The sequence below is a fragment of the Varanus komodoensis genome, unplaced genomic scaffold (assembly GCF_004798865.1).
Source record: "Varanus komodoensis strain SLA01 unplaced genomic scaffold, ASM479886v1 scaffold26, whole genome shotgun sequence".
NCBI lineage: Eukaryota > Metazoa > Chordata > Lepidosauria > Squamata > Varanidae > Varanus > Varanus komodoensis.
In genome coordinates this window covers 5338352-5353232 of record NW_025335684.1, presented here as the reverse complement: position 1 = coordinate 5353232, position 14881 = coordinate 5338352, and the positions used below count along the sequence as shown (strand labels likewise).

General features: G+C 49.8%; 1 protein-coding gene across 4 annotated transcripts in view; it reads left to right on the top strand.

The window, feature by feature from the left end:
- RNF216 (ring finger protein 216) overlaps positions 1-14881 on the top strand; it is an 81649-nt gene that overhangs the window by 44489 nt on the left and 22279 nt on the right. The window lies entirely within an intron of this gene.

The following is a 14881-nucleotide window of genomic DNA, read 5'->3' as shown; positions in this document are numbered from 1 at the left end:
CCCCCTTGCCTCTTAGGGAGCATCTCCCGAAAGCTGTATCTGTGGCGCTAAGCTGCCTTATAGAGAGTCAGAGCCTTGGTCTATCCAGACAAGCATTGGCAGGCTCTGAGGGGCAGCAGCAGCGCTCTGGCCTTTTGGGGAGGAGTTTGATCAGACCAGGCGCTGTTGCACTGAGCCCCAACCCTACCATTTTTACCGGCCGCATTTCTTGATGCAGACCGGCCATCCCCATCCTGGTGCAGTTCACACGCGTCGGACCACAATGCAGCATGGCCTGGCCAGTTATAAAAGAGACGCCGCCGCCTTTGCTTTCCACCTGGAGGTTATTCTTTAAGCAAAGGCTCCGCTCCTTTAATAGGCAGGTGGTCCATCTTCCTTTGAACCATCAGAGAGCCCTTGGGGCCAGGTGTGTCCTCAACAGGCACTAGTAAGGAAATCTGGCAGGGGGATTGGTTGCCCCCCCCCCCCCCCCCGTGAAGGGCTGCCCTCCCAAACATCCCATCCTTGACAGCCTTGCTCAGCTCGTGTAAGCCCTCAAATTCAAGTGAGCTTTGAAGACTGCTCTGGCTTTCTCGGCTGGAGTAAAACCGCTGTGTGTCATAATGCAAGAACTGTAAACAGTTTAAACTCCTTTCAGCTTTGGAGTTGGAAGCACGCACAGATACAACTAAAACAAACAAATGCCCAGAAGCAATTAGCTTCCAACTTTGGTTTGGAAAAATGCGTACTTTCCTGGCCTCTCTTTGCCGCTTGTCTTGAGGTTTTCTGGTGTTGAAGCACTTTGCTCTGCATGACCCTTATGCACAGACTTTCTGGCACGGAGACCTGGCATGCCACAGCCACCTATAAGAATTTTTCTGCCTCCTTGGAGTTGTTGGTTGTTGTCTGGATGCCTTTCTTATCACAGGCTGCCGCTGCACGTGGAGGGAGCTCTCCAAAGCAAGGACCGTGGGGGACAAGTTCAAAATGGGGCTGGAGAAGCTTGGGCCAGTGCAGCTAATAAGCTGATGGCTAGAGCCGGCACGGGCAGCATGGTGTAGGGCGTCATACCGTTCTGCCCCCTGGAGATTCGTTTTGGTGCCCGCCACGATGCTCTTCCTCTTGCCCCCCTTAAATGGCAGTTGGGATTGGTGTAAAACAGGTTTCTGTTGGTGTCAGAACTGTGGGTTTAAAGGGGTTGTTTGGTATGTTGGGACATGCCCGCCTCCCCGTCTGTCTTACACTCAGTCTTTTGGGCAGGTAACTTGTTCTTTGTGACTAGCTTCAGCCCCCCCCCCCCCCTAGCAACCATTTGTGTCAGGGTCCTGGGACCTTTCTGTAACTGCCAAATGTGGGTTTGGTCCAAAGAACTGTTAGCTGACTAATAGTAGAGCCATCCCTTGCCTGTTCTTTGGAAATGGCTGAGGAGGTTACCAGCCTGCAGAATATGAGGGACCACCAGCCTACACATTGCGAAGGCTGTAAGTTGCGGCACACCAGTGGCCTTAAAGCACAAGCCCACCTCCTTCCCAGCTAAGCTGCCTTGCCTAGTGGCCTCAACGGAATGGCTGTATTTGCAGGCCTGTTTTCCCTCTGAGAGCAGTGGTTGCTTTTCTCGGCTGTTCCTTGATCTTAGGGCTGTTCCCAGCTCTCTCTGATCCTGACGCTAACGCAGAGCCGTTGTGGCTCGAGACTTGTCCTCCACAAATGTGCTCAAGCCCCTTTTTAAAGCTACCATGCACCACCCACGGGCAAGAGACCCCCCATGGACCCCCTTCCTACCTTTCAGCACCCTCATCTTTTATTCCTCATCCCCTTTCTTATTGTTCCTATTGGTTCCTCGTCAGGCCGAGAGCCGGTGAGCGTCTCATGCGCCACCTCCTTGCCAACGCCATCGCTGAGCTAGAGTGATCGGCAGGTGAGCAAGCAGGTTGCACTGGTGCAGTCCAGGGGGGCCTCATCCATCGTGTCCTTCTGGGCTGTGGGCCCTCAGCAGATGCCCATTGATGCCTCCCCCTGCCATCTTGCAGCTGCAGATTCTGCAGCTCCTTTTGGAGGGAAAAAGGTCAGGTGTGTAGCGGAGCGATGGGCCCCAAATGTCCTGAGTTCAGTACCATGGACCTTCAGGGATATCTCACATCAGCTACTGGAAGAATCTGCCTTATCCGTTGTCTCCAGTGCTTGGCACTTTTGAGTTCGGTTGTTGCAAGCAGCTTTGGGAGCCAGCCTCGATCCAAGAGCATGGTGGAAATACGAGACACCCCCTTGCCAAACCCTGGTCAGTGGGTCAGGCTTCTCTTTCACAGTCCCACAGCCCTGCTTGGGCCCCACCGCATCCCTTCCCAGCACCGTGTGGGGCTGCAGTGGCTCCCATCTCTGCGACAGAGCAGGGCTCAAAGGGGGCATATCGAGGTAAATGGCTTTTTTCCCCTGGTGTGCCCCGGTTTAAACAGATCAGATGTTTCCAAGAGGGCAGTATTAATGGAATGTGCTGCCTGGGCCAAGCTAGAGCAGGGCTGCACTTTTTCACAATGAGGTCAGCAGTACTCGGCGCCGATGAGAGTTCAACACGGGGTGTGCTGCTCGAAAGCCAAGAGGTCAGCCGGGAGAACCGCAGCTAATGGGAGCACAAGTATGTTCAGGAGCCAACGTGCCACATGGGCATTGCTGTCGCCTCCATCTGCTGCCCATCGCAGCGAGATACGGCCCTTAGCAACTACACGGTTGTGTTTGCTACAGCTGTTGCTGCATGGAAGCCTGTGTGCTTAGTCATAGCTTTGTTTTAAAGTGGGAAATGTGTTTCCCGAGACCACAAAGGTGACAAAATAAGGTTTTACTCTTGGCAAGTAAGTCCGAGATCTGTTTGCACAGGCATCGCTTTCCAGGATATCTTGGTATAACCGATAGTGGGGATGGTGGGAACTGTTTTTTTCCTCTAGGACATTGCTTCCCTTCTTTCTGCATTCCTTTACGCATTCGCGTTTTGTAAGCTCATTGTTTGCTCACTCTTTACATGCTGTTATCTCAGCTGATTCATGTGAAAGTCCGAAGAACTTCATACTTCCCGGCGAGATATTTTAACTGCTCTCCTGCCTTTCAACCCCCACATTTGAGGTTATTCCAGTGCTTTGCAATTGCACAAGAAAGTTAGTGGGGGAAATTTGCAAAAAGCACAAAACGAATAGGTGGTAAGGGGTCGGGGTTGGGGTTGGGGTCGGGGTTGGGGTTGGGGTTGGGGTTGGGGTTTAGCCTTGGCCTGCCCAGCCCAGCCTTGGTTCTTGTTTCCCGTTCATCTGCCAGTGCTTCCCCTTGGTTACGAAAAAAATCCATAAATCCTCCCTGAAACCTCAGTTGCAGAGGTTCTGCTGTACTGAAGCTCTCTTCTTTGCACCATTTCTCATACATCTGTGTCCTTGTCTGATACCTGGACACACCATTTGCTGAAAAGGCATGTGATACGGCATACGAACGTTACTGAAGACTAGTAACTCATTTTGAGAAACCAGTTTTTCCCATTAAAAAGACCAACAAGTAAAATCTTCAGGTCAAAGATGGGACCCTGGCAGAGCAACAGATAATCTGTTTATGGTCTGCTCATGGAAAACATCTAGAGCAGGCATATCTTAAGGCAGGAGTGGGCCAAACCAGACCTCCAGGTGTTTCGGGCTTCAGTTCCGGGCATTCCTGAGTGTTGGCCCTGCCGGCGCTGGGAGGTCCTGGCATCTAGTGACGTACATTCTGCCTGCCTTGAGACATTGGTGGAAAACATTCCATGCAGTCCAGAGAGATGCACCTACTTTTTCCAGCAGTCCGCTGGGGTGGGGAGGAAAAGGTTGCCGTTCCTCTGTTGCTGTTACCTGTGCAGGGTCGCTCGTGCTGATCATTAAAACAGAGGCCTGGAGGCCACCAGGTTTGCCATTTTCTTCATCCTGAGGAAGCAGCAACCTGGATCAGGATAGGTAAGGGGGCTTTAGATTCCCCCCAAGCCACCCTGTTCCTAGAGCTCACTGAGAAGGCAGGGGAGATTTAAATCTCTGTACTGAAGCATGTGTGAAGGAGAGAGCACACAACCACACTTGGAGTGCGGAATGCAATATTTATTTTATTTGTATGCCACCTTTCTATCACAAAGTGGCACTAGTTACAGAAACGACAAAAACTGAAACAGCATGCGATAAAAACATAATAACGGGAAAACACAAGAAACCGTATCTAGCACAACAGGCCCATTTGCAGGCAAAAGGCTTTGCCAGATGAATTGGGCTTGGTCTGTCAGCAGAATCACAGGAGACAGGAACAAGGCTCAGCTCCTTGGGAAGGGACTTTGCCGGTCTGGTCGCTGCACCTTAAAAAGGGTCTTGTAGAGCCTCTGTGATCAAGGGGCTGGAGGAGTTTCCCCCTGAGGAAGTGGGGGGCTGTGTGGCTTAGAGAAATATAATTTATTCATGTCTTACTTTATTTTATTGTATTTCATTGTGTAAGCCGTCCTGAGGCTTTCGCGACAGGACGGCATATAAATATTTTAAATAAATATTTTAGGTAGGTAGGTAGGTAGGCAAGAAACAGCAGAGGTGTGCAAAATAGTGGGGAAGGTGAATAGCGAGACGTTTTTCCTTCCTCTCTCAAAATACCGGGACCCGGTGCAGTCATCCCATGAAGCAGATGGGTGGGAGGTTCAGGGCAGATAAAGAGAGGGACTTCTCCACACATAGTCACACTCTGGAGTTCACCGCTGGAGGATGCCGTGATGCCACCACGCCGGACCGCTTCAGAGTAGGCTTAGGCACATTCCTGGAGGAGACAGGCGGCCACGATGGAAAGGTGCTGCTTGCAGTATCAGGGGCTGCGTGCTCAGGTGGAGCAGTTGCTGGGGGAGGTGAGCGGGAGCGTGCGGTCGCACTCTTGCCCCGCTTGTGGGATCGCCCGGAGCACGCGGCTGGCCTCTGCTGGAGCAGAATGCGTCCTGGATGGACCCTGCACGGCCGCACCCTTGGGCCCCTGTCAGGGGCAAGAAGGCCGCCCTCCCTGCCCTTAAGGCGAGGCAGATGGGAGCCAGCACGAACTAGGTGCCAGGAGGCCAAGGCAGTGCTCATTCCAGGAGAATAATTAAGCATCCAGCTTTACAAAAGAGTGGAGTCCGCGGGGAAGTGGAAGCCCAGCTTCCTTCTCCTCTACCTTGTAGGAGTCCTGAGAGGTACTCTAGGGACCTCTAGGGGAGGCAGCACTAGGCTCCAGAATGAAAGCTGTTCTGCACATTTCGTTTCAGCTTTGCTGCCTCCGACTGGTTTAAGTTTAAATTCAAAGGCGGCCAATTTGGCATCTCTGAATATTTTAAGCACAATAAAGTTACGAGGGCAGCATTCGCAATTCTTTTAGCTGCCTTCTCTGGGCAGCATGAGCGCTTACTGCAGATGCTGGGGGTGGAGAACGTGTTTTTAACTGCCTCACATCTGTAAAGGCCTTGCAGGAGGCCGCCATGAGGGGGCGCCACAGACTTGGATTTAGAGGACATGTGCCTTTCCCCGCCTCTGCCTTGGTCCCACCCCAGCAACTCCATTCAAACGGGGCCAGTCGCCAGACCGCAGCACAGCGCTAGGCAGCCCTCCCTCAGCTGCAGAAATTAATCCACCCTGGAAAGAGCGGAGTCTTTTTAAAATTCTCACGAGGTCATTAAAGAGAAAACATTCCCCCCTCCCCCCCCGCCGCACTAATGGCAAATTGGGAAAATGCAGGTGTTGAGTGTCGTTCCCTTTTCAGGAGCAGATGCCGGCAGCTGCGTTTTCTTTTTCAGGGTGATGGGGTCTTCACATCTGGTCGTTTATTTCAGGAGCGATCACACAGGTCAGAAACAATCGGCCAGCAAGATATTCAAGGTCGCTCTTCAAATAACTCGTCAAAGCAACACACAATGGGTCATTCTTCTGTATTTATGGGCCATCCTTCTTGGCACGTTTTCCCTTATTTGGCAGGGTTTTTTTGCAGCAGTGCTTGGGGTGGATTCAGATCCCCAGCGACAGCTTCTGAAAGAACTGCCCAGATTTCGAACTGGGCGCTGGGTGGAATGGCCTTCCGCTCCTTGCCTGGCCCACCCGTTCCAGGGAACCATCATTCCCGCTTTCCCCAGCTTGGTTTCCACAATTCCCAGCCTGTGTGGGCCAGAAGTTGCAACTGTTCACATCTGGAAGGAGCCCTGCTCGTGAGGGCTGCGTCGCACATTCTGTCCAAGACCCACAGGGCTCTGCGACGAATTCTCTGCACTAGATTTGGGGTTTCAGCCGACTTTTGCTACATGCCAAATTTTATTTGATGCTCATGGGAGGTCCCCACACACGCTCTCTCCCCGGTTCTCTCTCCCCAGAAATAGTTGGCAATGTGGCAAGAGTCAGGCACTCAACATGTGCTCACGCATGAGCCTAGGCTAACTTCCTGTGTTCTGTCTTCATTGTTATTATTACTTTTTGACACCTTCCAAAAGGCTTCGGCGTTGAACAGAATCCAAACATACGAAATACAAAGTTTGCACAATGAGCCATTCTGCTCTTGACAGGAACCTGAAATAAATCTGATGAGGGTTTTTGAAATGGGTGCCACGAAGCAGGTGAAGTGTTGGGGCTCGTAGGAGGCGAGACCTGGGTCCAAATCCGATCATGTGCTTGGCCCTAACAATGCCTCAGGGTAATAAAATGAGATCACCCTCTTCCATGCAACAATTAACAGCCTTGACCACGCCTGTTAAAGCTCCTTGAAGAAGCTTGGGATATCGGTAGCGATGTTGGTGCATCTCTTAAATTGTCAGCTTGCGGGTCAAAGCGTTTGTGTTCCCAGCATTCACCTTCGTAGTGAGCCTGGATCACTGTCTGTGATTTTGCAATGGATTGTATGGTTTGGAGCATATCCTTCTTGTGCCTGAAGCACGGCATGTTTGCACAGGTTTGAACTCTTTCCACAAACCAGTTTTGTTTGAATAAACAGCCGCATGGGTTCCATGCACATTCCTATTCTGATCCACGGGTCTCCTCTTCATATAGTGAATGCCAGCAGTAAAGAACTATTACCTAGGAAAGCCACATGGGAACCTCCCCACAAAGAAGGAAGGGCTACATAACGTCCTCATGCATGATGCCTTGACACATCGCACCGTTTCAAACTGCAGCTCCCAGAGAGTGTTACCTGCCCACCAAAAAAATGTATTCATGGTTCTTGGATGAAAGGAGAACTCTTGTCTGAGATCGGATAAATGAGTTCAATACTTTCCAAGAAAATTGCATTAAATTGGTATAAGCTGGCACGTGGCATCGCTGTAATGACAAGAGCACTGTGTGTCCAGTCTTCGGATGAGCAAAGGTGGAAAAACGCCAGCGCAATCACGACCGCTAGATCCCTTTTCAAGAAATTGGTCCTACATCTGCAGGCTTTATGCCAGTGCATGTGTGCGGCTCAAGCCATCCACCCCACGTGCACCCCTTTGGTCTCTCCGGCATCCCGAAATGGAAGAGAGAACAAGTTCTGCAAGGACAAAGGCCAAGGACTTTGAGGAAGTCCCCGTAGTTCCCATTCGCAAGCCATGCTGCTCATGGGTGGCCCCTTTTTTTGCCTTTTATGGCCAGCCTCAGCTGCTTTCCCCTTTGCAATGAAAGTGCGGGTCATATGTGGGTCAGAAGGCTGTCTGTCAGCACAGGAAGAGGTGCCTGAGCACCCACGGAAGGGGCGGAGGAGGCCGTCGCTTGCTGCAATCCCGGCTGCAAGGCATAATTGCAGCATCTTCAGAGTGTGTTTACCATGTGACCAATTCCCCGTGGGTCATTCTGGGTATGCAGAATCGGCCCCGAAGCACGTTCCAGGTCTTCTCAGAAGTGATCCAGATGAGGTGAGCAGGGCAAGTGGAAGACCTTCAGTTCATTTAACTCTGCTTTTAAGCTCATGAAGCCAAGGATGCCTTTGTTAAAAGTGAAGAAATCTACAGCATAACACTCACCCCTCCCCACAATTTGTTTATGGGGATCCCCCTGAGGAATTTCTTTGCACCTTCCAAAGTGCACCTTTCTGCCTGGTGTGTTTTTAAAGAATTATTTCTCACATCTGTCACTTGGGGGGGGCGCCTTGAGCTCATGTTTGAAAACTGGAACTGGCCTACATTTCTCTTGCTACAAATAGCCAGCGAGGAAGACCCGGGCGTAATCTCTCAGATTCCAGTTGCTCTCCATCCCTGGAACTGGGTGTAGATTTGGGGAAAGGGCAGCGTTTTCCACTTCAGTTTGGTCACGTCTGTGCCATAAATTGCCCCAGCTTTTCAGGCCTTGTGCATGCAGCAGGGGTAAGTTGGTAGACCTCCGAGATGACAGGATGGAGAGCTTCAGACTGCAGAAACGGAAAGCTGTTTTTACAGAACTGTATGTGAAAAACTCACTGCAATCTGGCGAGCTGCAACTTTCGAGTTTCAGCTCAGCCATGCATAGGCTGTAGGCTTGCTAGATGGCTTCAGGTGAGCCCCTTGTTCTTTTGACCTCATCCTTCCTTCATATTAAGACAATATTGGCCTGCTTCAAAGGACTGTTAAAAAGGCTACTGTGAACTACTTTGGACAGTCAAAGTGCGCTATATTATTGTTCTTGCTAAGCAAAGGTATGGCCTTATTTTTGTTGGTTTATGGCAAGCTTCCAAGGCTAGTAGCAATCCAAGCAAAATAAATCTGCTACAAAACACTGGTCGTTAAAAGCAGCAGAGTTTTAAATCAAAAAGAACAACATTTTAGATAGGCACAGAATAAAATGGATACTAAAAAAAGCAGCAGGATAAAAATAAGGCAGGAGAAAATGAAATGGCCCAGGCAAACTGGTGAAGACTCTCTTGACGTGGCACCCGCAGTACCAAAGTGTGGCTGCCGGACTCTCGCAGAAGGATGCCACCACCACCAAGAAGGCCCCCTCTTGGGCCGCTCGTGCATGTTTAGAGACGAGGACTAGTGCATTTCGCCATGTTGGGTGTCCCCATCCCACCTGTTGTTTCTTTTTGATGCCCTTGTGCTGAACCTGCTCCCTGTGGCACCAGTTAATTCCTACCTTTGCTTCCTGCATCAGAGGTCTTCCCAGAAGCTGCTAGGCAGAATGAGCTTCCCACGGGGATGGGATGGGGAGGGGCACGCTGTTGTGAGTGCAGCTGTTCTCAGAGCTGTTTTGCTTTGAGGGATGAGCGTGCTTTAAGTGCTCCAGGCGACAGTGCCGACTCCATGGCCGAAGCTCCTGGTAAACACGTTCCATATCGTTTTGCTGATCTCTGCATTTCACCTTTCTTCTGTGCGCTTGGTTCCTTGTGCAGCTGTTGGGGATGTTAGAGAAGAAAGGCCTGGGGTGGGAGAAGGAAGCATCTGGGGACAGAAACTGTGGGTCCCCCCCTCCGCTTATTACCAATGCCCATTTTTGTTTTATCTCCTGAAGTGCAAAAGCTTTGAATTAAGAAGTACAGGGTGTTCATATGTGTTTTCTCAGCCTTTATTGCCCCCCCCCAGAAATTATGTGCTAAGAATGCTTTTGTAGAAAGTGTGAGGCTAGACAATGTCTGGGAATAATTAAGGCATGAAAAATGTTTTTAAAATCTTTTTTGCAAGATTCCCAGCATAGTATTTTTTTTTTTTACTTATAAAAGTTATTGATTTGACATGTCTCTTTCTGACAGACACTTAGCGTGGCTCCAAGTCATGCACAGTTTCCAAACATGTGAGTAGAGTTGCTATGTGAACATACGGAAGAAAATATGCATTCTTGACAGTTTCAATTTTGCTCTACTGAGTGCTTTGTTTCTGGGCTTGCGCTTGTTAAATGCTGTAGCAAATCTTTCTGCAATGAGAGATATGTAAATTCTATCGATGTGCCTCTGCCCACACAGTTCAGCATGGCCAGTTGTATGGAAGATCAGCCATCTCGGCTGGTGACCTCCAGATGTGCTGGACCACAACTCCCAGCATTCTCTAGCCATTTTTGCTAGCTGGAGGTTGCTGGGAGTTTTAGCCTATCTGGGAAATGCCAAGCTGGGTAAGGCACAAGTGATGCTTTGTTTCGGCTGTTGAATTCTTGGGTGCTGTGTGAGATATACAGCCTGAACTACCGTCTCAGCAATTCCTTGGGTCTCCTGCTCCTAACTCTGGGCTTGAGGCTCACTCTGCCTCAGTCCAGGGGCTCGGGCACTTTGGAGGGAGTCCCGGGGGAGAAACTGCTCATCAAGGCCATACTGCTTCATGCCTTGCGCAAAGGTCAGCTGTAGCCGCGGGGTCTGTGGAGGGAGCCGTCTTGCACAAGCTGCCTCCCCGCAGCAGGGCCATAAAAGTGACTTGCAAATAAACCGGGACCTTCACTTAAGCGGTCAAACATTAGTTAGTATCTCCGCGTATGCGTGTACGCGCAAGGGAGAGATTTCCTAATCTCCTATCGGAAAAGCAAATGAGGATCCATGGTCTGTACACAACTAAGCATTTGTGTTTCTTATTCCCTTTTTTACTGTGTGAAGAGATTGCCCTATATGGCAAAAGATGGCGTGCAGGGTTGCTCTTGAGACGACGGGAGGGAGGAGGTGAGCAATGAAAGCTTCGTTTCGAGCCAGGTAGGAGTAGGTAGGCAACAGAAGCTTTTGTGGTGAGCAGTGGAGGCAGGGCTTTTGGAACAGAAGGAGAAATTAACCCTTTTGCAGAGCACGCAGAAGAAGTTGAGGCTGCTTTATACAGAAATAGGTGGGGTAGGATAGGTAGGATTTCCCCTGTATTGTAATTCAGGGAACTTTGCGGTTTGGTCTGGGGGCTTTCTGATTCAAATCACAGTCCCTCGGCTCCCCGCGCTGCAGGGGCTACCCAAAGAAGCCCTTTCTTTGCCTCGGTATGCTGTGTAGACCTTTACTCAAGCCCCAATCCTGACTTTGGGTCTGAGACATTTATTTATTAGATTTATATCTTTTTTCTTACAAAGAACTCTGAGCAGCCTATATCATTCTCCTCCTGCTGCCCTCAGTCTTATCCCCACAACAACAACCCTGTGAGGCAGGTTGGGCCGAGAGTCTGTGACTGACCCAAAGTCATCCAGTTGGGGACCAGTACCCAGATCGCCTGAGTCCCAGGCATGTACTCTTCACCACAGTGGCTCTTCTTGTGACTTCTTTGCATCTCAATATTAAAAGTAGCTTGCAAACCAAAATATTCCAGCCAGCCCTGAAATCTTAAGCATTCTGAGATAGCTGTGCAGCTCTGTCCTTTGTTGCTGTATCAAAAACACACACAAAGGCCAGCCTCAGTTAAAACTGAGATTGTAATGTCTTCTCGAGGTGTGGGAGAAAATGCACACATCAGTAATGTTTTTCCTACATTAGAACATCCCCTGGTCTCTGTTTTGTATGTCTTGGAAAGATGATGAGCGAGAGCACTTTGTTTACAGGGTGGTACAGAAACAAACGGATAAATAAATCAATGCACTCGTAAAATCTTTGTTCTCCTTTTTTATTTGGGAGTTCCTGTAAATAGAACATACCCCTTTTTTCGTTAAGTTCTCGTCTGGTGCCAATTTCATTTAACTGTTCAGTGGTAATTATTTTTGCGCAGTGGGTGTAGCTGGAGGAGGCTTAGTCTTTGGTGGTTTTGAATTATCCCATTCGTATCTGATTAGTGTTATTTATTCTGGCTTGGGAAGACTCTGAGCTGCTGCAAGGTTCAGACGTTGCAGAGACTCAGTTATTAGCAATAACTGTGCTTCCAGTATCACATGACTTGCATGACTAACGATGCAACTCTGCTTTCTGCATGGCTGAAGGCAAAACAGCCTGCATAAATTTATCTGAAAGTGGGAGGCTGCAGTTATATTTGGCTATATAAACCGAACTGGAGAACCTAATTTGCTTGAATAGTCACAGACTGGGCACAGGGTATATGTTGAGCTGTTGCATTTTCTAGCTTCTTTGCTAAGATGCAAGCATAAACAGTCTGTTGCAATTATCTGTGCCAGTTGTCCAGGTGATGGTCCCATCATAACGTGCATAGAGCGTCTTTTTCAATGTTTGTGGCATCCCTCTAAATCCCAGGATTTTGCCCTGTTTGTGTCCTTTGAGCTGGGCTAAGACTGACGACTGCGAAAGAGCTTACCCTCCCTGATTGCGTCTCTTTCCCAGAATGAGGCCCAACTGTGTCTGCAATTCAACATGACTGTTCCAGTATCCTAAAACATGATGATTGCTAGGCCTGGTAGCTGCTGGCCCAGACGAAGGAACGTATAATTTACATTTCTTCTGCCTGTTTGACAAATATAGCCCCTCAAATCCTGTGCGGCTTTAAGTGACCAGCCGGCCCAATCAAAAGCTGTTGTGTCATGTCCAAACTCTGTGAGATCCACAGTAATCTCGCAGTATCCTTGGCATTCTGTGAAGTTCGGTTTACCTAATCCTTTTGGATTGTAGGGCGGTGGAAGCCAGCCCAGAAAGCTCCCTGATTCATGTCAACACTTATCGTATCCCAAAGCACTTAGCTATGCTAAAGAGGGTTGGCTCCCATCTTCCTTGGCTCCACAGCTGTTGACGGATTACTTCATCCTCTTAGCACCTTGATGCTTGTGGCCACAGTGTCCTTTGATGGTACACAAGGGCACCCGCTGTTACTGTTCTGGGCCGCCAGGCGGCAGCATAAGCTGTACAATGAAGTCAGCCATGTCTGAACATGCACTTTTCAAAAAGGGGGGCAGAACAACAAAGGTGGCCGCATTGCCGGTGACGAGAATGCTGGAAACCCCACTAGTGCAGTCGCTCCGTTAGACCCACGACAAGATGGGACCCCCCCAGATGTGCAGGCTTTCGGGATCAATTCGTCGGACAAGAAGTTGGGAAACCAGGTTCGGTTGCTAGGGTAGTGATGTTGAAGCAAGGAGGAACGGGGAAGGCGAACCCGACACTTGATAGTGAAGTCACTGAGCCTGCACGATAAAGCGGAAGTTGAAATGTCTGGTCCTTCCTCAACCCATCGCACGGCCTTCAAAGCCTCATCTGAGCGTTGTATACTCCTCGTATACTTCTGCTTCATCTTGAGAATCTGAAGACGCAGACACTGAGACCTTCTTCAAGTCACATTTCCCCTCTCCTTCTGTCCCAAGTTCCCACCCAAAGCTGGTTTTTGTAATGTCTTGCCAGATGAAGGTACCTGCAGATAAAGCCTGTTTTTGTTGTTGTTGTTGTTTTTTGTGATATAGCAAGGTGCAGTCCTGTGCATGTTTAGATAGGAGAAAAGGACCGGCGTCTCCAAGCGTCCTCCATTCAGAATGAAACCCTTAAATCACAAGGCCCCAGTGACCTTTCTAAGATTTAACAAGAGCTAGTTTCCTTCATGAGGGAATGAAGCCTGCTTGGGAAGTTGGTGAAGGATTCAGAACATGCTGTGCTCCTTTTAATGCTGTGTGTCTTTCCAGATTCCTAAGCCTTTATTTCAGATGTGTTGACTACAACCCCCATGATTCCCCAGCCAGCACAGCTGCTTATAGGAATATGGGAGGGGCCGCTGAACATACCTGGGGGATGCCAGCTAGGGGAAGTCTGTGTGGGTTCTTAGGGACAGTGATTTCAGGAGTGCGGGAAGCCGCTGTATACTGAGTCAGGCCCTGGTCCATCTAGCCCAGTGTTGTCAGCACCGACTTGCAGCAGTGGCTGTCTGTGGATTCAGGAATGAGCTCTTCCAGGCCACGCTCCTTTCGCTGTGTGGTGCAGCGTAGCCAGGCCCGGTTCAAGACATGGTGGTGCCCGAATTGGAAAAGAAAAATTGCGGATCCCCACTGGAATCGAGCCCCTGTGGTGCCTGCTGCAGTTCTCCTTCATCTCACTGGGGGCTTTCGTGGGAGATTTTCCCAGGAGATCAGGGCTCCATGTGAGTTCACATGTGTGAGAGTTTCCTCTCTGGCACCAGTATGCTTCAAGCTGGTCTTGTGGACAGAATACTCCTCTTCCTCGAAATACTGATTTCGATTCCCAATCCCCATCCACACCCTGATGCTGGATTCATCTCAAACAGTGCCAGCACCAGTCCTTTGATTTTGACGAACAAGAATCGTTGCTCAGGTACCAAGCTTTCTGGGTAACGATAAACATGAACGGGCACATGGGGAGCTTATTCTGAGCACCGTGTCATCTCGAAGTTTCCTGTCTTCTACAACCGTATAAGGAAGTTTTGTGGCTGAAGTTTGCACATTGGCCAGGAAATTAGCATCTCACTTCCGTGTGGGTTTGCTAATTTAAGGTTGTCTTCTCCTCTGTTGCTAGGAGCATATTCTTTGTCCCCTCTAGAACAGCATACAGTCATCCGCAATATACAATCTACCACCAAACACTTGCGGATCTTGCGGGGCGGGGGGTGCTTAACTTTTATGTGGCTGGCGAGCTGTGATACCCGTGTCCCCTGTGTGGCACCGGGAGAAATGTATGGTGGAGCTCTTGGAAGATGGGGCCTCATGGGCTGAGCTGGAGCAGGAGAAGCTCCCCCCGCAGCACTCACACTTCCGTCTGCCTCATCCCTCTTGCTCAGGCTTGAGTGGCTGCAAGCAAAGAGCGTTGCTGAGGCGTATGTAGTGGGAGAGCACCATGCAGAGACGGGGCACCCAAATTTAGGGTGTGTGTGTGTGTGAATGATTCAAAGGCAGGAGGCATCTGTGATATCGAAGGCACCCCCTGAGTTAGGAGGCTCGGGTGGAACAGGCATTATTCCCAGAAAACTCCCCCACCTCCTCAGGACCACTGCCCAGATGTCATGTTCAGAGGCTATCCCTCAAGCACCTGATTCCTTTTCTGTGCAATTCTTCACCTGACATGGAAACTGAATGTCTTTCTGCAAACCAAGGAAAAGTCCCTCTCCTCTCCTCTCCTCTCCTCTCCTCTCCTCTCCTCTCCTCTCCTCTCC